At 42.7% G+C, this 24173-nt stretch overlaps 1 protein-coding gene across 2 annotated transcripts in view; it reads left to right on the top strand.

The window, feature by feature from the left end:
• NOX3 (NADPH oxidase 3) overlaps positions 1-24173 on the top strand; it is a 128987-nt gene that overhangs the window by 64128 nt on the left and 40686 nt on the right. For both annotated transcript variants that reach the window (XM_084831878.1, XM_084831880.1), the window contains exon 2: positions 12790-12874. The gene's annotated coding sequence lies outside the window, so the exon portion shown is untranslated. The remainder of the gene's footprint in view (positions 1-12789; positions 12875-24173) is intronic.

Genomic DNA, 24173 nt, shown 5'->3' with positions numbered 1-24173 from the left:
GGGTAGGGGGAAGACTGCTTAGGATGCAATCCTATGCAAGTTTAGACAGAAAATAATCCTACAGTTCCCAGCGTGCCCCAGCCAGCATGTCTGGCTGGAGGGGTGCTGGGAGTTGTAGGACTTTTTTCTGTCTAAACATGCCTAGCATTGTGCTTTTCCCCACTTGGAGACTGGAGTAAGCATAAAGAGCATAAAGAGTAAGCAAACAAAGCTCCCTCCCAGCAATCAGCGGTTCTCTCTCCCCATCCTTACACACACACACACACACACACTTCCATAGGTTCTGGTGCTTATACCCATTCTTCAGTGAGCATCCATTGACCAATTTCCTCTAGAACCTGAAGACGGACATGTTCCACCCCTACCTCTTCTAGTTTCCCTAGGGATTTGACACTCTCCCATATTCTTGGCAATCCTCCTACCACTTGTCATGCTAATAAGATAGATTTGAAATATTAAAAAATGAATTATTCATTACAGAGTACAATTAATTCACTCTGTTTCCCTCCCTCTCATTCCTTGGGGAACATTAAGAGCCCCTGCATGTTTTAATGGTTCCTTTCAATCTTTCTAGTAACAGAAGTTCTCATTTTGAACAGAATGAGAAACATTTTGTATCCACCTGTTACACTCCAACATTTTAAAAGCCTTCAGACACAGTTTTTCCTAAAGCACTAAAAGCCTCAGGCTAGCCTAAAGCTTATAGCTCTGGAGGGGGAGGGAAGAATGGAAAGAATTACCAGTTTTCCCCCATCTTTTCAGATAACTCAGGCTGCAGTCCTATGCACACTTTAATTTAGTTTAATTGAAATCACTGGGACTTTAGCTGATCCACATTTGCTGCAGTAGTTCCTGTTCTAGACCATTTATACAGCAGATGGGAAAGTGCATGTTTAAATGCTTCTCCATGGGTATGGTGGGGAGCTCCCCGCATGTAGAAATTGAGCATATCAGGCTAGTTCTAAATTAGCCTTCTTCACAAGGAATTGGTTTTCTATCTGCAGCAAGATTTTTTTCCCCTGGGGGAGCATTCAAAATAAGGATGGCCTTGTGTGCTTGTAACACTCATATTGTCACACCCAGGATCTCCGTCTGAACCTTCATCCTCCTGTTAGTAATCATTACTGAATGTTTTCTCTTTCTGCTGGTTGTTTACTGTTGTGCACTGCTACTGAACCTGTTGTGCACTGCTACTGAACATCTGGAGGGCACCAGGTTGGGGAAGGCTACCACATTAGGACAATATCCTGATTAGGTCTTTCAGTTGGGCTCTAAGTAATAGCTGGATTTTATATTTTCGAAAATGGGGGATCAATCATTCTGTGTTTCTTCATTCCAGCATCCTAGGTGCAGCCTGAAACCATCACACTACCCGGTAGAACCAAATGTGAATGTCTGCAACCTCCTCCTGCATTCTACCTTAAGACTGTCTACATGGATACTGCATAGCTTCAATGTCAGCCACTTTTTTTTCTTTTCCTCTCCACTTTGTTTACCATTGTAGTCTGATGAAGGGTTCTGGAGAAGTTGAAAGCTTGCATTGTATTTTGTGACCTTGAGGTTGGCCTAATAAATGTTTTGCCCTGATAATGGAGTCTGGAATGAATAAATGAGGGAGGGAACAGAAGGGAAGTAAAACTCTGGTACTATGTGCCAACATGTGTGCACTTACACATAAGTACTCTACAGAGTACTTTCATATGTGTAGATTGGCTCTTATTTTCAAGCAAAGATGATTAGGATCAAGACCTGTAAGAAGCAGGAGACACCAACAATAGATAGATGAATTTGTCAGTTTTGGTTTCTCTGTTTCTCATTTTTCCAGTCTTAAGTTCGTTTCCTCCCATTTCCACATCAGTTGGCTTTTTTTTTTTTAGTCCACATGAAAATTCATATACATTTCTCCTAATACATATATTTTTGTGCAATGTTTTGCAATCAGTTTTCTCTAACGTAATTCATTTTTGTACATTACTTTCACTAATAAATGCATTTTCATGTGCACTTATCCCTCATATAAGAATTTTGGTGTGCATTTTTAAATTGGAGAACTGCATTGCAAAATGTGGAGAAGTGCAAATACAGAAGGGTAACTGTGTTGTTGCTTGCATATCAATTCAGGAAGTGCAAATTAGGTAGGTTTGCACCAAAATGTGAACCAAATGATTTTCTCCCTGTTTTTAAAACTGTTGGCTGCTATCCCTATCTAATTGGACAACTCTGTATACATACTGCACACACAGTGTGTCCGCTGTTTACACTGTGTGTGTTAACTTCAGGCAGTTGCTTAAATCAATAAAAAGAGATAACTGTTTCTCACTGATGGTGATGGCAAAGTGACTGCATATACCAGCCATCACTTCATTCATTTTTCACAATTTATACTACTTAATTTTATATAAGGCAACGTACCCTACTACATGACAAATAATAATTTAGAGAATAACTATCAGTCCATGTGTGAGTTCTGGATTCTCTTAAGAAAACTAGCATCTGGATGAGATGTACTTCAAAGCAGAACGCTCCATGGAGCTATTCTTCTTTGAAGTACAGTTATAAGCACAGACAAGTTTAGGAATCCAAAGCAGCTTCTGACTCTGCTGTACTTGGAAAAATCCCAGTCACATGTCTTTTTTTAAAAAAATACTCATTTTAGAAAATCGGTGTCTGGATCAGCTGTACTTCAAAGCAGAATGTCTCGTACATGTTTTTTGCTTTGAAGTATGGCTAATTCAGATGCTGGCTGTCTTGTAAAGGAAGAAAAAAAGAAAGAATCGACATCCAACCTTAGTCATGCTCAGACCCTACTTGTTTGCTGCTTCCTCATTTTCTTTTCCCTTCAGCCTGTATGAAAAAGTTGTATAGCCTTTGCCATGCAATAATTATAATAATAACAACAGCAATAATCAATTTATATAGAACCATCTATGTACATGGAACTTTACAAAGAACAAGTCTGACAGAAACCTAAACAAGGAATGGGACTCTCCAGTCCACAAGCCAATTTGGCCTACCAGGTTGGCCCACCTGGCCTGCAGAGGCTTAGGCGAGCCCCCTCCCCTTCCCTGAAGCCACACCTCTCGGAAAGGGTTGGAGCAGGAGAGCGATTGTGTGCTCAGTTGCTTCGCACTCAGACGGCTCCTGGAAGCATCGGCCGAGTGCATTTTGCTCATGCTTTGCCTTCCCCATGTGGGTAAGGCAAAGGATGAGCAAAGCTGGCAGTGCACCTTTTGAAAAGGTTGCCAGGTCATTCTGTTTTGGTGGGCTTTTGGTGAGTCTGGCTGGTTTGCCTTTTGTCTGTACTTAATTTGATTTGGTGATGGTTACTGTTTGACATTTTAAATCCTGGTGGCTTTATTAAGTTTAAAATTTCTAACTACATAAGTTGCTATGAGCATAGGAAAAGCAGCATATAAATGTTTGAAATAGATAATTTTCCTTCACCTCAAAACAACTGCCTGCCTGCTCATGTAGAAGGCCTGTCACTTGTTTTGGGGGAATGTTCAGTAGGGCTGTGCACCACTTCGGCCCAAGGCCCGAAGCTCGAGTCAAAGCGGGCCACTTCGGGCCCCTTCCAAGGTGAAGCAGAGGAGTCACGAAGCGACCAAAAGCAAGTGGGGGCTTTCCAAAGCGCTTCATTGTGCTTTGGAGCTTCAGCACCCCAGCCAAATATCTCAGGGCAAAGCATAGGGATGTCAGAGAATTCCACCACAGACTGAAATGGGATTGAATTCCCTTCAGTCCGTGCCACGGAATCCTCTGAGGAACGGCACCAGGAGGTCCTGCGGAGCCAGCAGTCATGCGGCTTTTTTTTCGTCATCTGCAAAGAGTCTCGGAATTTTCGTAAATAAAAATGCAGTGTAGTATGTTCTGATAATAAATGGACAGAATGAGGAATAAACATACCAGGGAATATGAAGAACTGTATTCTTCCATTATCTGCATGTATGTGTGTGTGTGAGTGGGGGCGAGAGAGATTCTCTCTCAATCCAGCTGTTTCCCTGGTATGTTTATTCCTCTTTTTGTCCATTCCCTGAGCATATGCAGAGTGTGCTTTTTATTCAAACAAAGATAAGCTTGCTAATCTTTCCCTTCCTGCTGTATTTGTACAAGTGTGACTACTTCAGAAAGAACTTTCCATTATACTGTCTCTTTTTCATGAGTTTCATAACAGAAGTGTGGTGTAGTGGTTAGAGGCCAGCCCAAAGTCACCCAGTGAGATAACTAACAGGAGGTTTGATCATGAGCTGGATGTGGAAATACAAAGCTGAGCTGGGGGCAAGTGGGGTGCTGACATGTGTAGGAGTAAGTCGCATTGAACTCAATAAGACTTACTTCTGAGTAGACATGCACAGAGTTGGCTCTCCTGTCCATTTTAGCCTCACAACGTCAACAACAACGCTGGATGTGGAAATATAAAGCTTAGCAGGGAGAATAATACCTCATGCAGGGCTCCAAGACCGGCATGGTCATTTTAAAAGGTTTTTTCTTTCTTTAAAACAGCATTGCTTTAAACAAAGAGTGCATTGCTCAGGCACACCTAGGACAGCCTTGTTTTGGGAAGCCCCTAGGAGGAGGAAGTGTTTTGGCTGAAAGTAATTACTGCACGTCTCAGGGCAGGGGAAAAAATATGTAAATATCTACAAAAAATAGCCATTCTTACTGAAGTTATGCAGGCTCGCGGAGATGGCTGGGCACCGGAATTACGGTTGTCGGTACGGACTTATCTTCGTAATTTTTGGAGCTGAAAAGAGGAGAATTCCAGGGGCTTGTTAAGGACGGAATGGAGCACTGGCTGCAAACTGCGGAAGTCAAGCAGCACTGAAGATACACAATTCATACATCCTTAGCAAAGCACAAGATGGTGCCCATGTTCAGAAGCCAACCAGACTACCAGTTGAATTTTACTTCAATGCTTGCAATGGGACAGCATCCTCTACTGCACCTGAGGGCAGCAGGCTAGCTTAGGGGGCACAGAGCAGTCCATGTGGCACCCAGAACTCTATCCTCCAACTTCTCATTGTTGCTCCCCACCACTCAGCATCTGTTTCTTGAAGTAACCACCTCACTCTGCCTCATGGTAGGGCTGGCCCTGGTCCCTTAAAGAAAAAAAGAGGCCTGCCAGGAGAAAAAAAAAGGTACAATCATTGACCGCTTTGGCTATGTAGTGGGAAGGAAAGGCATTTTAGAGGTCAGAGGCAATTTTTTCTTTATTGTGATTTCTCAGATACCAGGATTAAGCCTTGGCATGAAAAAGCACTTCCTGTTTCCCTGGCAAAAATTGATCCCTCTCAAGGGTTTGTGGGAGTTTATGTTTTGTGAGGAAGTAATTGATGTACTTTACACATTCACATTCTAAGGGTAACCAAAACATTGGCATTTCAATCAGTGGTTGATCTTGTGATTGGAAATATGTAAATGCATGTGTATTTAATGTGTATTTAAAGTAATTGTATGCTTAATGGATCAGCTCTAAGGCACCCCAGAATGCACACCCATCAGAATAATGAGTAAATAATATCTTTCTAACCCACACTAAGCATACTTTTTTTTTTTCTCAGTCCTTTGATATTGCGGCAGTGACTGTTAAAAGGCCCTATTACACGCAATTCGTGAAAAAAGAATGTATATTTTCATAAGAAAAGAATATATAGCTGGAATCCAAGGAGTCCAATGCACATGGCCAACAAGTACTTCTGCACCATACACACTGGATTTGCCCACTCTGACTGGAACACTTTGTGCTGCATCAGAAACTGTTTTGGAAAATTCCCTGACTTTCTAGAGTGGCTTTTTAGAGACCACAAGGAGCTCAGGGCTGGCCCTACCATTAGGCAGAGTGAGACAGCTGCCTCAATCGACTGATGCTGTGAGGTGGGTGTGGCAGGGCAGCCAAGAAACAGTGTCAGTTCACAATAATATTAACAAAAATTTGACACTCATATCTTAGAGTTATACATTAGTATAAACAGTACATTTATCTGAATAGGTGTCCAAATGAGATTGATGACAGTAGGATATATGTTAACACGTAGAGAGAGCAGTAAGATCTTCAAACCACTGAATAATAGATGCTGGGTGTTTGTCCTTCCAAGCTTGTCATACAAGGATGTTGGCTAGGGAATGCTGGGAGCTGGACTTCTTTCTGTCTAAACATGCATAGGATTGTGTCCTAAGTCTCTCAGCAACTATACCGGCTCTCTAGGTAGCATCCAATATTAGTCCTACTTAGAATAAACTGCTTGGAATGAATGGGACTTAAGCTAGTCATGGCTAATGTAAGTCCCATTAATGTCAATGGGTCTACTTTAAGCAGTGGAGGCTGGTGGCTCCGATTTTGGTGGGGCTGTAAATCCATTCTGGGTTTCAGTCAGAACCAGCCAGAACCCTAAAGAAACTGTCCAAGTTAATGAACCTATTTTGGGGATAGAGTTCAGCACCTTGTATAGCTTCTTTAGAGTTCTGTCTGGTTCCGACTGAAACCCAGATTCATTGCCCCACCAGAATTGGAGCCACCAGCCTTGATTGACTCTAAGTAGAACTAGCATTGGATACAACCCTCACCGTCAGTGTTCATCTTTTCATCCTCACACCACAGGAATTTAATTTAATGGCATATGGCTTTTTGCAAATATCAACGATTTTTCTAAGACAAAATTAATTCGAACAATAACTTTTGACCATTGCCAGTGTTGAAGTAAGATTCAACTGCCAGTCCAGTCAGTTTCTGTACATTAAATTTGGGGTTGGGGGGTTGGGGTTGAGGAGGTAATTATCTCATCCTTCTCAAGTAGCAAAATGTCTTGGGCTGGCCCTGAAAGGGCTGCAGGGTGAAGGGAACTTAGAAACCCTGAAGTGCAGTTGAAAAACTCTGTCTGGTGTTCTTTGGGTATTGCCCTTTTATTACATTCACACATTAATATGCCAAGCACTGCATTACCTTTGCTTGTAATGGGTAAAAAATCTGGGGTCTACTTTCAAGCTCTTGTTTAAAATTGTGTGGATAATTTTTGCAGGGAGGAGAGGATTTACTGATTAGAATAAACTTTTCATTTCTTCCAAAATAATTTGGACAGAAGCCGCCTATTAGTTTCTCACATCACAAACTCTGTCCTCTTTGGAGATCTGACATCTGGTAGGAAGTCCTTAATTAGAATATTCCTAGGCTGCTACTCCAGAGAGTTGATTATGCAGCAAGGGGGAAGATCCAGAGAACTCAATTTGTATTACAAGGAAATTGTGAATTGTGACTAGCACAGAACAGAGACAATCAAGATGGTGTATTGGATTTTGAATGAAAGCTTGTCAGTTCTGTTATTTGTAAGTATCTATTTCATAATCAAGCTACTGATTCTGATTAATTTTCTGGTATTTTATAGAGGAACTCTCAACTTTTTCTGAAGTCTTTTGATTTTACAATTTCTATCTACACCAGATGCACAAAAGCTTCATTTTGAAAGACAAGTATCTGTTAGAATCAGGCTGTACTTGGGAAATGCAGTGTACTCGTGAGATTTCTTAATTGGATCTTGTATTTGTAAAAAAGACCCCAAAATGTGTGTGTATGTGTGAAGGAGGAGACAATGTCAGCCCATTAGGTTCTCTCTGCTGTCTCCTTTATCTGCATGTTGGAATGGCACTTACAAATTTCTGGAAGCCCCTTAGGAAGAAATTACAAAACTGACTGACCCTTAAGTAAAATACTGGAAGTGTTGTTGATTGGCAAAACCTTTTCTATTGTAGTTATTGTGGCTGGGGATGAACTTATACCTGTTTATTGACACATTCAACTGGTATGAAGATGAAAATGCCTATCTCTATACACGAGTTATGCTGGGTGTAAGTAACATTTGATAAATGCTTCCTCAGTTAGACTTTTTCTTAGCTGTAGGTCTGCATTCTTATGCACACCTGAGTCCCACTGATTTGCATGACATTCTGCTACTAGTCTTTTTTTTGCATCCAAATGATACATACATATTTAAATAGATTTGTCTAAGTATTTGGTTGCTTAAGGAAACATTTTAGGATTATTCCCTCTTTATTTGTTTTATTTGTGTTCCTTAAGAGTATGCGGCCTCCATATCTTATGCATTTTTGTCAGCCATAAGTGTGTATGCTTTTTTTTTTTTTTTAAGATCAGTGTTAATTACACCACCTCCTCCAAAGTGTCTTATGGGAAACACCTCTGACCCACTGTAACCACTTGCTGCAGGCACATCATATCATGCCTGTTTCACCAGGATGGCATGATTTGTGATATTGGAGTAGTGCAACATTTCGTTAGTACATCTTAACTTTTTTGCTGGTGCAGCAAGCTGTGAGATAAAGACAAAAGTAGTGCCAGCCCAAGACATTTTGCTGCCTGAAGTGGAACCCAAATGTGCCCCGCTACCACAACTAGGGCCAACCCTTTAAAAATCCTGTGGCACCATTCAGACACACATTTCTGACTTGTTTGCCTATTCCCCCACCCCACCTCCACCAGTCATTTCACTGTGCTGCATGGAAGGATCAGCCCCGGACATAAAGCTGTGAAACAGACAATCAAATAGAGATTGGACAGCTTTGGAGTTCTGAGATATTCCTTAGATGATGATGATGATGATGATGATGATTTCCAAATGTGTAACACCTTTGTCATTCTGTGTACAGTCCACACTTGCCTTGGCAAGAGCTTCTGCCACTTGCCTCAACTTTAACTGCCTGCTAATCCTCTTACCAGTCAGTAGAAACCTTATTTCGTTCTTAAGGGGAACAAGTTTTGTAAGTATTCTTGTCTATTGCACAACTATTACCTTTTTAAGTATTATTGACAGTGTTCCTCCTTTTAGTCTGATTTCAGACCAGTGTGCTAGAAATGCACATTTCATGATTTAAAAGGAGATAAATTATAGCAGTTACTTGCAAGTGGATATTCATAGCTGGGAGTAATTTTTTCGTAGGACCACTTGAGGGTTGCAAATATATCTGTAATTTTACCAAAGCATACTATTTAGAAAAGAATTGGTATGGAACACGGGCTTAGATCCAGCGTTCCTATGAGTGGAACTCCGTTCAATGGGACTTTCCCACAGGAGTTAAGTGAGGAAGAGTTATCATTCATTCATCTTTCCTCCTGCATCCCCTGTTTCCTCTGAAAAGCTGCCCTGGAGAATTGGGGGCCCTCTGGAACAGTGTGGTAGGTAACATGGCTGCAGGGTGTATTGACAAAAACCACCTCCCCCTTCCTTCATGGGGATCCTCCGCTGGATCTCAGTCTCTTCCATGGAGAGAACAAGGCCTTCTGTTCATAGAAGGGCAGCTTTGGATCCAACCTGTAGTTTATTATTACTGTAGGACATGCTAGAGCAGCCAGTAATTCTTGACTGCTAGTAGGAGCACGCAATGGAGAAAAGATAGCTAAGGGATAACTTTGATGCAACTGTAGGATGTGATAACCACCAACTCTTACCATGGAAAAGGTTATTCACAGAACATACTCACCACATAAAAGTTCTAGGAAAATAATCTCAGTGTGACTTTATCAAGCCTGACTCATCCCTGCATTGTGACTTTATAACATGCTTGAGCGTAATTGTGAATTTTGACTGGTATTTTTCCACTAATGAGTAATGGTAATGTGGGCAATTTTACACCATACCATCAGCCCTCTTCAACGGTTATGGCTCAGAAGAAAGGAACCCCTGGGAACTCTAACTCTTCACAGCATCCCTTCAGAACTATAATTATCACGATACTTTGGAGGAAGCTGTGAAACCATGTAGTGGAGCAACTGCAGGCACACTTGCAGGATACTGATTATCTGGACCCATTCCAGTCTCGGTTTCAATCTGGTTAAGGGACTGAATCAGGCTTGGTCTCCCTGATGGATGACCTTTATCGAGAGAGCGACACGGGGAGTGCAACCCTGTTAATTCTGCTCAAGCTCTCATTGGCTTTTGATACCACTGACCATGGTATCCTCCTGGATTGACTCCGTGGGATGAGTATCGGAGGCACTGTGTTACAGTAGTTCCAGTCCTACCTGCAGGGCCAATTTCAGAAAGTAACATCGGGTGACCATTCCTTGGCCCCTTGGCAATTGAGCTATGGGGTTCAGCAGGGTACCACCATCTTGTCCCCAGTGTTGTTTAACATCTATATGAAGCTCCTGGGAGCAGTCATTAAGGGTCTTGGAGCCAAATGCCATCAGTATGCTGATGACATGCAGCTCTATGTCCCTGTGACATCTGAATCAGGGGAGGCTGTGCAAGTCCTGGATCAGTGCCTGCCTAGATTCAGTAATGGGGTGGATGAGAGCCAATAAACTGAAGTTGAATCCTGGCAAGACAGAAGCTCTGTGGGTGAGTGGTTCCTGAGTCTGGGAGATTGGCTCATTGCCTGTGCTGGATGGGGTTGCACTCCCCCTGAAAGATCAGGTCTGTAGTTTGGGGGTACTCCTGGACCCATCACTGTCGCTGGAGGCCCAAGTGACCGCAGCAGCTTGGAGTGCCTTTTACCAGGTTTGGCTGATTCACCAGCTACGGCCTCTCCTGGACAGGGATAGCTTGGCCACAGTGGTACAGGAGCTAGTAACCTCAAGGCTGGTTTACTGCAGTGTGCTCTATGTAGGGCAGCCCTTAAGGCTGCTCTAGAAGCTGGAGCTAGTGCAGAATGCAGCAGCTCAGCTATCGTCGGGAGCTGCTTGTTTTTAGCATGCAACTCCTTTGCTGAGAAACTGCACTGGCTGCCTATTCACTACCAGGCCAGGTTTAAGGTTTTAGTACTACTGTACAAAGCCCTAAACAACTTGGGACCAGGGTACCTGAGAGAATGCCTGCTCCCTTACCAACCTGCCTAGTCACTGAGGTCATCAGAGGGCATGCCCCTGGTGGTTCCACATGGACTTATGGCCTGATTGGAGTTCACCCGGAGAAGAGCCTTCAGTGTGGTGGCCCCCTTTCTTTGGAACTCCCTGCTCCTGGAGGTCAGGCAGGTACCAACATTGTGTTGCTTCCATCTCTTCCTGAAAACATCTTTATTTCAGGAAGCCTTACTTGATTGATTGGCCACATTTTTTTTTTCAGAATTCTGTTTATTTTTTAAAAATAGTAATTGTTTTAACATGGTATTTTGTTATTTTACCCTATTTTGTATTTTTATTGTCCACTGCTCCAGAATCTGTCTAGATGGGGAGCGGTGTACAAATGTTGTAAATTAATAAATTTATATGTTAAAACATTCTGGCCTGGTTCACACATATAAACCCTAGTTTATTTAACCATGGTTTGTTGCCTTACCTAGGATTTATCTGGCAGACAATCGAAGAAACCATGGTTTGTTTTCTCAATCCCCAGGTTGTTTGTTTCCCTCCTCCTTTGCCCACTCCCTCCCTATATCCCAAATGCCTTTGCAGTACTATAGCATTAGTGTGTAGAGTGGCTGTTTTTTGGGGGTTTTTTTACCACTGTTGTCTGCTGCCTCTGTTGTTGTTGTTGTTCAGTCGTTCAGTCGTGTCCGACTCTTCGTGACCCCATGGACCATAGCACGCCAGGCCTTCCTGTCCTGCGCTCTCTCCCGGAGAGAGAGAGCTGCCTCTGTAGCCTGGGAAAATAACTTACGAACAACCCATGATGCTGGGTGCACATGTAACAACAACTCATGGTTTAAACAACCCAGAGTTCACAACCCAACAACAAACCATGGTTCTATTTCTGGGTTGTTTGTGGTTAACAAACTATGGTTTGTTAGTACAGCTGTGTTCACACATCACGACAACCCAGAATTGAGCAACCCTTACCATGGGTTATCATGCAAACCAGGCCATAGAACAGATGTGCCTATTGTCCAGAATTCCGTAAGTACTGATTATCTGAAAGAATCTTCGGAGAGATAGATAGAGAAAATGTTGTAAAACTGTTTATTTAACAATAAAATAGTTATTGCACAGAGAAAAGGGCATTCTAGAATAAGGTATATATATTTAATACAAACTTTATATACCAAACACACTTTCTGCGGAATCAAATTTCAATTTGTATGACTCAACATGTGTCTTCCAAAATGTCATTTAAAATAACTCATTAGGTTGGATCCTTCTAGCCTTGCTTGGTTTAATTGTGTAACTTTTTCCATAATGGCCAAGTATGGTCATGCCCTATAGTTTTACCAAACAACATTTAATTTCCACAATTGTGGTTTTTGTACATGTAAACAGTACATATTTGTTCTGTAATTAATAGATAAATGGAATATTTTAAATGTAGAAACCCCTGCTTTTCAGGCTGCATTTAGATGTAATGATAAACTGTGGTTTATCACTCTGGGAATGAACCCAGGCGAGCCTTTGGCTCATGCACTCCCTCACTTTCCTCTCCTTCTCCAGTGCAGTTATGAAGAGACTGGAAATTTTTGCTTCTATTTTTTTACTAACCACAGTTTAGCCTTATGTACAAACTGGATTAACTGTTGTTAGCCTTAACTATGATTTACCAAAACGAGCCAATTTCAAATCTCGGTTTATAAAGCTAGCTTGTTGCAATAAACCATAGTTAAGTTTAACCACACTTTAGGGTTTGGGTGTAACACTAAACTGTACTTGACTGAAAATGGCAGCAAAAATTTTTGATCTCTTCCTTGTGGGCACCCTACAGAAGGCAAGGAGATGCATGTGAGCCCAAAGCTCATTTAGGCTTATTCCTGTAATGATAACCATAGTTTATTGTTATGTCCAAACTCAACCTCAGAATCATGAAAATGGAGTTTTAAATTATTTTAAAATTGTTTTTTCTTCTTCTTTTCATCAAGTGTTACAGAGGAGTACTTAGGAGACAACTTGACAAAAATATCACATTTCATAAGACTGTTGCCTATGGAGTAGCTGTAAATGCAAGTAAGGTTGCAAATTCTATACTTACAGTATAGGTTTCATGGTGTCTGTTTGGGGTGATACAAGTTCCAAATGCTAGTCATGCATTCTTATTTAGTCACATGTTACTTCCAGTATTCCTATATTAAAAGCGCATTCTGTGCTTACATATGCTGGGTTAATCTGGAACAGCTAGACCAGGCATCTTCAACCTTTTGGGGTCAGTAGGGATATTTGAAATTTTGAGGGAGTGTTGTGGGCACTCTCGCAAAATGGCTACCATGGGGGTTGCCCATTCACTTCCTCCTAACCCACTCCCCAGCTTACCTTTTTCTATCTTCTGAGTGGCTAGGCACATTTCAAAAGAAAGTGCTGGTCCTTTTATTTTCTAACAATACCTCTGGGGTACATGTGGGTCCCAGAGGCATTCTTGGAAATGACAATGGTGCTGGAGGCTGGTGCTTCATTTTACAGCATGCCAGCATCCTTCCATTAAAATTTGTTTTGAATTAAAATGAATCTTTAGAAATAAAAGAAATAAGGAGGGGCAGGGAGACTGGTGGGCTCCAAGAAAGGTGTCCAGGGGCATAGTGGTGCCCATGGGTGCCCTGTTGGAGCCCCAAGAACAAGATACTCCCCATTATACATGCTTAGTATGAAATATTCGTTAGGCCACAAATTGCACTCCTTAAAGTCAGGGCAGGGGGAACCCTTCATTGGGATAAATGCATAATTGTTGATTTGAGCACTGCTGTTTATTTCAATTATTGGTGGGACCCTTTGTTGGGATAAATGCATAATTGTAAAGTGGGGGAACCCTTTGTTGTAAAGAAGGAGGACCCTTTGCTGAAAATGAAGGGTGGGGGGACACTTCATTGTAAAGAAGGGTGGGGGAGACCCTTCATTGTAAATGCATGATTGTAAAGTGAGGGGAGACCCTTCGTTGTAAAGAAGGGTGGGGGGGACCCTTAGTTGTAAATGGATAATTGTAAAGCGGGGGGGGGGGACCCTTCGCTGGGATAAATGCATAATTCCCGATTTGAGCACTGCTGTTTATTTGAATTGCTAGCCTGTTCCCAAGACTCAGCTGGGGTAAGGAAAGAAAAACAAGAGGCTGGGGGAGAAAGTGCAAAACAGGATAAGAGTTCATCTGATTCATACCATAATAGTGCCTTTCTCTTAATAAGCACCATCTTATTCCCTGTCAGTATAATCTAGAGACACTTAAGCACATTTAAGTCCAAGTGCACGTCCAAAAGACAAGCAATGCAATAAGTAAGTGGAAATAGCCCCATCTAAATCAAGTAGTTTGCCCCCAAGTAACATACTGAAAATCAGAATGTTAAGTACTTAGGGATTGTGCTCATAGTTATTATACCTATTCTGGAAGGAATTGGAGTTCAGATGTGTGCAAATGAAAAATAAAATAAACACACAGAGAAAATCTCTGTTTATCTCATCTTTTTACATTTGGGCTACAATCTAGAGGCACTTTTAAGCCTGCAATCTGGGAGTAAGCCACATTGAACTCAGTGGGACTTACTTCTGAATGACTTCAATTAAGATTGCACTGTCAAATCCCTTAACAATGCAAATACATGTCTATACATGTCTACTCAGAAATAAGTACCACTGTGTCCCAAGCAAAGAAGGCATGGGCAACTGCGGAAGTGGCTGCATTGGGATCTCCCAGAACCCTCTGGGGAGTGCACCCCTCTCCCTGCCACAGCCACCACCACAGCCAAGAATGACCGTGCAGCTGATTCATTCATTCATCCATCCATTCATTCATTCATTCATTCATTCATTCATTCATTCGTGATGCTTCTATACTGCTTAATGTGATAAAGTCCCTAAGTGGTTTCCCTGCATCCCCTGGGCATGGCGTTTCTCTGCAGAACCACCATTTCTGCACGGGGAGCACCCACTTTATTTTCCAGCAGAAATGCACTCCCCTTCCCCAGCCCACTAAACAGCTCCCCCTGCATCTTGTTTCCAGCAGAATCACAGGGAATCTGGCATCCTGGCTGGGGGGGGGGGCTGAGCCACAAAGACAGGGGACCCAGTAGGGACCACAAAACTCCCCCTGGGGGGCCACATGCAGGCGACGTGTTGCCAACCCTTGGCATATAGGACTGCGCTTTAAGTGCCCCACTGCTCCTTCTGCTGTGCTGGAGACCCCTTCTGGTTTGTTGAGAGAGAGGTGGCAGATGAGGTTGTTCTGGAAAGAGGGATCTCAAGCTGCACTAGGCAACAGTGGTGGCCTCCTTATTATTAGATAGTATTGGGAAAATCATGTATTTTTGTAGAAATCAAGACTGAAGTGGGAGTATTTGCTCTCTCCAGTCCAGTACAACTTTCTCCAGTTTTCTTCACTGCATCCAAGTAGAAACACAGACCCTTATAAATACAACAGAGATCTAATGCATAAAAAGGTAAAGGTGTCCCCAGCCAGTCGTGTCTGACTCTAGAGTGTGGTGCTCATCTCCATTTCTAAGCCGAAGAGCCAGCGCTGTCCGAAGACGCTTCCGTGGTCATGTGGCCGGCATGACTGAACACCAAGGTGCACGGAATGCTGTTACCTTTCCCGCCGAAGCGGTACCTATTTATCTACTTGCAATTTCTGGCTTTCAAACTGCTAGGTTGGCAGAAGCTGGGACTGAAGACGGGAGCTCACTCTGTCACGCAGCACTCGGGTGTCAAACTGCTGTCCTGCCGACCTTCCGGTCTGCAGTTCAGCATCTTAACCACTAAGCCACCGCGGCCCCTATATCTAATGCATATGGAATATTAAATACTAGAATGAAGGGCGTGAGAGTTCTACTTAACGCCTACTGATATTCCTTGACTTCAACAAGGAATATGGAATAACTCCAATATGGCATCATTCCCACCAGGATCAATCAGCTGCATTTTTGTTCGTTGTTTTGCTTTAATAATTTTTTTTTAAAAAACCTTCAAAAGGGTATGGAATGCAGAACATGTTACAATGCAGTGTGATGATATTGCTTATCTATCATGCCCAGCAATTTATCAATTTCCTTTCATCATAAGAATGGATTCCTGAAGAAGGCATATATTTCCCCCCCTTTTAATTAACAAGCCATTCCAGGAACAGAAATGCATTAATTGGACTTGTTTTCTTTTTCTGATATACCAGAGTAAAGATGCAGCAAACTATAGTGCACCATTTCCTCCCAGTGCAAATAACAGCTTTAGAGGAGGGGTTTTCCTCTGTACCTCAGCAGGGAAAACTAGACATATTTTCCCCCTTCTTGTGATTTCAGTAATAATCACCCCCCTTCCAGCTGATGGTATTTTTTAAAACCTGCATTTTAGATGCAAAGACACATTTAATGCCATGTCTCCTTTGACCAGAGAGTGGGTGGTGTGGTGTGGAAAATTTAGGAAATACTGTGGGTTGGCAGACCATCTGATTCAGGTTTGGGGGTGCAGCCTGCCTTGGATGGGCAAATCCATAGTTTGCGGGGGGGGGGGTCATCGACCCTGTGCTCCTTTTTCCAGCTTCAGCTGGTATGCTAGCTATGATGACTTTAATTGATTAAACTTATCACATTCATTCATTAATTGGTTACCTCTAGGATAGACTACTGCAACACATTCTAGGTTGGGCTATCCTTGAAATGTATTCAGAAACTGTAACTAGCGATGCCAGAGCATTAACTGGAACAAGGCCATTAAAATGCATTACACCCATTTTCCAAATGTTCTTGCCCACATGTTCAGTTCATTATCTGAGTCCCTGCTCCAGATTCCTTGACCATCTGAAGTTCAATGGGCAGAAACAAGGAGTAGGACCTTTTCAGTGGTAGCACCCACTCTGTGGAATGTCTTCATTGAGATTCACCAAGCCCTAACACTTTATGATTTTAGGCATTTGGTGAAAACCTGGTTATTTAGGAAAGCTTCCAGCTGATTTTTCTCTCTCTCTCCTTGTGAATACGTTAAGGCTGATTTCTTTTTTCTCTGTCTTCACTTTGGTTTTTTAGGGCGGTTAGTGGCTTGCATCCAACTGTGTCCATCTGCTAGTGGAAGGGACACTGCTGGTGGAAACAGATCTTCCCTCCTACCTGCAACTACCGCACACACCCCAGATCTGAAAAAAATAGTTTTTATTATTGTTATTTATTGCCTTTTATAGAATCATAGAATAGTAGGGCTGGAAGACCATCGAGTGCAACCCCCTGCTCAATGCAGGAATCTAAGTCAGAGCATCCCTGACAGATGGCAGTCCAGCTTCATCTTGAATGCCTCCAGTTTGGGAGAGCCCACTACCTCCATAGGTAATTGGTTCCATTGTCATATTGCTCTAACAGTCAGGAAGTTTTTCCTGATGTTCAGCCGGAATCTGGCTTCCTGTAACTTGAGCCCATTATTCCGTGTCCTGCACTCTGGGATGATTGAGAAGAGATCCTGGCCCTCCTCTCTGTGACAGCCTTTCAAGTACTTGAAAAGCACTATCATATTTCCCCTCAGTCTTCTCTTCTCAAGGCTAAACAACATGCCCATTTCTTTCAGTCTCTCCTCAGAGGGTTTTGCTTCCAGCACCCTGCTCGTCTTTGTTGCCCTCCTCTGAACCCTTTCCAGTTTGTCTGCATCCTTCTTAAAGTGGATTTAAGAACTGACACAGAACTGACACAGAACTGACCCCAGAACTGACACAGTACCCAGATGAGGCCTAACCAGTGCTGAGTAGAGGGGAACTAGTACTTCACTTGATTTGGAAGCTATGCTTCTATTAACGCAGCCCAAAATAGCATTTGCCTTTTTTGCAGCCACATCACGTTGTTGGCTCATATTCAGCTTGTGATTGACAATAATTCCAAGATCCTTCTCACTTGTAGTATTTTTGAGCCAAGTATTCCCCATCTTGTAACTGTGTGTTTGGTTTCTTTTTCCTAGGTGCAGAGCTTGGCATTTACCCCTATTAAATTTCATTCTGTTGTTTTCTGCCCAGTGCTCCAGCCTATCAAGATCACTTTGAATTCTATTTCTGCCTTCAGGGTATTAGCTATCCCGCCCAATTTTCTGTCATCTGCAAATCTGATAAGCATTCCCTGCACCACCACCTCCAAGTCATTAATACAAATGTTGAAGAGCGCTGGGCCCAGGACTGAGCCCTGCGGTACCCCGATCGTTACCTCTCCCCACTTTGAGACGGTCCCATTGATAAGCACTCTTTGAGTCCGATTCTGTAGCCAACTGTGGATCCACCTGATAGTTGTTTCATCTAGCCCACTTTGAGCGAGTTTGCTCATGAGGATATCATGGGGAACTATGTCAAAAACTTTGCTGAAGTCAAGGTATATTATGTCCACAGGATTCCCACAGTCCACAAGGGAGGTGACCTGATCAAAAAATGAGATCAGATTCGTCTGGCAGGATTTGTTCTTGACAAATCCATGTTGGCTTTGAGTAATCACTGCATTGTTTTCAAGGTGCTTACAGACTGATTGCTTTATAATCTCCTCCAGAATTTTCCCAGGGATTGATGTCAGACTGACTGGTCTGTAATTCCCAAGTTCCTCCTTTTTGCCCTTTTTGAAGATAGGGACAACATTAGCCCTCCTCCAGTCATCTGGCACTTCACCCATCCTCCATGATTTCTCAAGGATAATAGGCAGTGGTTCTGAGAGTTCTTCTGCCAGTTCCTTTATTACTCTAGGGTGCAGTTCATCTGGCCCTGGAGATTTGAACTCATTCAAAGTAATGAGGTGTTCCTTGACCATATGCCTATCAATCTCAAGCTGCAATCCTGCCCCTTCAGCCTGTACTTCGCCTTTGCCAGGGGGGTCATAGACCCTCTTTTGGGAGAAGACTGAGCCGAAGTAGGAATTGAGCACTTCTGCCTTTATCATCTGTTATCATTTTGCCATCCTCATTTAATAGTTGAACCACCATTTCTTTCCTCTGCCTTTTACTATGCACGTATCTGAAGAAAGCCTTTTTGTTGCTTTTAGCATCCCTTGCTAACCTCAGCTTGTTCTCAGCCTTCCTCACTCCATCCCTGGAATTCTGTGCTACCTGCCTGTACTCTTCCTTTGTTGCTTGGCCTTCCTTCCCTTTCCTATATGTATCCTTTTTTTGTTTTCAGGTCATCTCTAAGCTTTTTGTGAGGCCACATTAGCCTCTTCTGTTGTCTTCCGCCTTTTTTTCTTGTTGGAATTGTTTGTAATTGTGCCTTTAGAATTTCCTTTTTTTAAAAAACTCCCACCCATCTTGACCCCTTCATGGATCACTGCCTTGTTGTGGCGAAGGGGCTTGCGTAACTCACTGAAGCCATAAGCTATGCCGTGCAGGGCCACCCAAGATGGACAGGTCATGGCAGAGAGTTCTGACAAAATGTGGTCCACTGGAGAAGGAAATGGCAACCCACTCCAGTATTCTTGCCAAGAAAACCCCATGGAACGTATCACAAGGCTAAAAGATATGATGCCGGAAGATGAGCCCCTCAGGTCGGAAGGTGTCCAATATGCTACTGGGGAAGAGCAGAGGGTATTTCCAAGTAGCGCCAGAAAGAGTGAAGCGGCTGGGCCAAACCCGAAAGGACACTCAGCTGTGGATGTGTCTGGTGGTGAAAAGAAAATCTGATGCTGTAAAGAACAATATTGTTTAGGAACCTGGAATGTCAGATCAATGAATCAAGGTAAGCTGGAGGTGGTCAAACATGAGATGGCAAGATTGAACATCGACATCTTGGGAATCAGCGAACTAAAATGGACAGGCATGGGCGAATTTAATTCAGGTGACCATCATATCTACTATTGTGGGCAAGAATCCCTTAGAAGAAATGGAGTAGCACTCATAGTCAACAAAAGGGTGGGAAAAGCAGTACTGGGGTACAATCTTAAAAATGATAGAATGATCTCAGTACGAATCCAAGGCAAACCATTCAACATCACAGTAATTCAAGTCTATGCCCCAACCACTGATGCCGAAGAAGCTGAGGTTGATCGGTTCTATGAAGACCTACAACACCTTCTAGAACTCACACCAAAAAAAGATGTCCTCTTCATCATAGGGGATTGGAATGCTAAAGTAGGAAGTCAAGAAATCACCGGGATAACAGGCAGGCATGGCCTTGGTGTACAAAATGAAGCAGGACAAAAGCTAATAGAGTTTTGCCAAGAGAACATGCTGATCATAGCAAACACTCTTTTCCAACAGCACAAGAGGCGACTCTACACATGGACGTCACCAGATGGTCAATATCGAAATCAGATTGATTATGTCCTTTGCAGCCAAAGATGGAGAAGCTCCATACAGTCAGTAAAAACAAGACCTGGAGCTGACTGTGGCTCAGATCATGAGCTGCTTCTTGCAAAATTTCGGCTTAAATTGAAGAACGTCGGGAAAACCACTAAACCGTTCAGGTATGACCTAAATCATATCCCTGATGAATATACAGTGGAGGTGAGGAATAGATTTCAGGGATTAGACCTGATAGACAGAGTGCCTGAGGAACTATGGACGGAGGTCCGTAACATTGTTCAGGAGGCAGCAACGAAATCCATCCCAAAGAAAAAGAAATGCAAGAAAGCCAAGTGGCTGTCTGATGAGGCTTTACAAGTAGCTCACGAAAGAAGGGAAACGAAAAGCAAGGGAGAAAGGGGAAGATATACCCAACTGAATGCAGCGTTCCAGAGAATAGCAAGGAGAGACAAGAAGGCCTTCTTAAATGAACAATGCAAAGAAATCGAGGAAAACAACAGAATGGGAAAGACTAGAGATCTCTTCAAGAAAATTGGAGATCTCAAGGGAACGTTTTGTGCAAAGACGGGCATGATAAAGGACAAAGAAGGCAGGGACCTAACAGAAGCAGATGAGATGAAGAAGAGGTGGCAAGAATACACAGAAGAACTATACAGGAAAGATCTGAATGTCCCTGATAGCCATGATAGTGCGGTCACTGAACTTGAGCTGGACATCCTAGACAGTGAAGTCAAGTGGGCCTTAGGAAGCATTAGTAACAACAAAGCTAGCGGAGATGACAGTATTCCAGCCGAGCTATTTAAAATCCTAAAAGATGATGGTGTTAAAGTGCTGCATTCAATATGCCAACAAATCTGGAACACTCAACAGTGGCCACAAGACTGGAAAAGGTCAGTTTACATTCCAATTCCAAAGAAGGGCAACGCCAAAGAGTGTTCAAACTACCGCACAATTGCGCTCATTTCACATGCCAGCAAGGTGATGCTCAAAATCCTACAAGCTAGGCTTCAGCAGTATGTGAACCGAGAACTACCAGAAGTACAAGCTGGGTTTAGAAGAGGCAGAGGAACTAGAGATCAAATCGCCAACGTTCGCTGGATCATGGAGAAAGCAAGAGAATTCCAGAAAAACGTCTATTTCTGCTTCATTGACGACGCTAAAGCCTTTGATTGTGTGGATCACAACAAACTGTGGCAAATTCTTAAAGTGATGGGAGTACCAGACCACCTTACCTGTCTCCTGAGAAACCTGTACGAGGGTCAAGAAGCAACAGTCAGAACCAGACATGGAACAACCGATTGGTTCAAAATTGGGAAAGGAGTACGACAAGGCTGCATATTGTCACCCTGCTTATTTAACTTATATGCAGAGTACATCATGAGAAATGCTGGGTTGGATGAATCAGAGGTCGGAATTAAGATTGCTGGGAGAATTATCAACAACCTCCGATATGCAGACGATACCACCCTAATGGCATAAAGCGAAGAGGATCTAAAGAGCCTCTTGTTGAGGGTGAAAGAGGAGAGTGCAAAAGCTGGTTTGAAACTCAACATTAAAAAAACTAAGATCATGGCATCTGGCCCCATCACTTCCTGGCATATAGAAGGGGAAGAAATGGAAGCAGTGACAGATTTTACTTTCTTGGGCTCCAAGATCACCGCAGACGGTGACTGTAGCCATGACATTAAAAGACGCTTGCTCCTTGGGAGGAAAGCTATGGCCAACCTAGACAGCATAGTAAGAAGCAGAGACATCACCTTGCCGACAAAGGTCCGTCTAATCAAAGCTATGGTTTTCCCAGTAGTAATGTATGGCTGTGAGAGCTGGACTATAAGGAAGGCTGAGCGCCGAAGAACTGATGCTTTCGAACTGTGGTGCTGGAGAAGACTCTTACGAGTCAGTCCCCTGGACTGCAAGGAGGTCAAATCAGTCCATCCTAAAGGAAATCAACCCTGAGTGCTCATTGGAAGGACAGATAATGAAGCTGAAGCTCCAATATTTTGGCCACCTAATGCGAAGAGAAAACTCCCTGGAAAAGACCCTGATGCTGGGAAAGACTGAAGGCAAAAGGAGAAGGGGACAGCAGAGGATGAGATGGCTAGATAGCATCATGGATGCAATGAATATGAACTTGAGCACACTCCGGGAGACAGCGCAGGACAGGAAGGCCTGGCGTGCTATGGTCCATGGGGTCACGAAGAGTCGGACACGACTGAACGACTGAACAACAACAACAACCCATCTTGAACTCCTTTTCTCATTAGAGTCGCTTGCCTTGGGACTTACTTATCATTGTTCTGAGTTTATTAAAATTGGATTTCCTAAAATCTAGGGTATGCCACACTCGGCTTTTGCTTCCTTTAGAACCAAGAACTCAAATATAGCATGGTCACTTTCCCCCAGAGTTCCTGTAACTGATACTTTATCCACTACGTCATCTCTGTTGGTTAGGATCAAGTGAAGGACAGCTGATCCTCTAGTTCCTTCCTCCACTTTCTGTAGGAGGAAGTTATCTGCAACACAAGTCAGGAATTTCCTGGAGGGGGAATGTTTTGCAGAATTTGTCTCCCAACAAATATTGGCAAAATTGAAGTCCCCCATTACTACTACATCATGCTTCCTTGAAACATTGGCTATTTGCTTTTCAAAAGTTTCATCCTCGTCTTCTCCTTGATTGCGTGGCTGGCAGTAGACTCCGACCACCATATTCCTTTTATTCTTTGCTCCATTAATTTTAACCCAGATGCTCTCGATGGGGCTACCAAGCTCATCCTCCTGTATTTCTGTGCAGGGATATGTATTTTTAACATATAGTGCAACTCCACCTCCCTTTCTGTTCCTTCTGTTCTTTTTGAACAAGTTATATCCTTTGCTCTGATTGCTCGCTCTCTGGGAGCTTGCTTGCTTACGTATATAGCCCCTAGATCAGCTGGAGCAGCTTCCATGTTATTTTTGTAAATAATGGGAGGCATTCTGCAATCCATGCATGCTTAAAAGGGGTCCATTGAGTTCTATGGTGACCATGGGAGGATGAACTGCACCGTTATTTCTTGTAAAAGTTATAATCCACCCTTCCCTCATCCAAGTGCCCTGATAAAGTACAAATGATAAAAATGCAAAGCAAAACAATTCAAAGGCCATTTGTAATCTTAAAAACAGAACACATCATTATTCCCCTTAAAATCGCCAGCAGCACACAGCAGCTAAACAGCTACAGGCCTGTGGAATACTGTTTTAGAGCCTCTTAAAATTATTCACTAGAGAAATATTCTTTATATGTTTTGTGGGAGGAGGATGCATTACAAAATTCTGTGAAAGGTAGTTTTCTGTTTCATCTTGGGGGCGATCACAGATATAATGATAGGTACCCAATAACCGTGTTTAAGGGCCCAAGAATATGCTGTGGGATCATGGGACCACTCTTCCTCACCCACCCCTCTCCCATACAGATTCCCTCCTCCTCCCATTGCCTCTTTTAGGTTGAGCATTATATTTGCACCAACATTAACCATGGTTTACCCTAAACTATTTGTAGTCCGAATCTGGCATTTCAAACCAATCTAGTGGTGTAGGTAAAAGATGAGACAACAATAAGATTAGTTTGCTATTGAGTTGTTAGTTAAATGCCAATCCTTGAAATATAATAGATTGTAATATCATATAATACCATATTGATTGATTGTAAAGTGGTTAATTAGAAGGTGACTAGCTTCAGTACAACTATTATCCCAGACAGGCATGCAGAAAGAGAAGTGGCTTTTATTCTTGAATAAATGCGTGCACTAGTTCAGTAAGAGCTGCATATGCTTCACTGAGAACAAACATAGATTAACCAAATACATCCTCTTGTTTGGTTCTTTCTTTGCTTACTGAACAGATGGAGAATGACCTGTAATTGCAGCTCATTTAGTACCCAGCCAACAAAAGAATCCAGCAATGAGCTAGATAGGAAATTATAGAGTAGCATACAACAAAGCAATAATAACCCACATAAACAACTTACATATGATCATGTAGATCCTTTAAGATTCTTTAGATCCATAGCTCTGTATGAGTGATGGCCACATTTTAAATGTAGGGGAGACTGCAT

The sequence above is a fragment of the Heloderma suspectum genome, chromosome 1 (assembly GCF_057233095.1).
Source record: "Heloderma suspectum isolate Gila_16-S chromosome 1, 16-S_ref, whole genome shotgun sequence".
Taxonomy (NCBI): domain Eukaryota; kingdom Metazoa; phylum Chordata; class Lepidosauria; order Squamata; family Helodermatidae; genus Heloderma; species Heloderma suspectum.
Note: the sequence above shows the minus strand (reverse complement) of the source record. Positions and strands in the feature narration are given on the sequence as shown.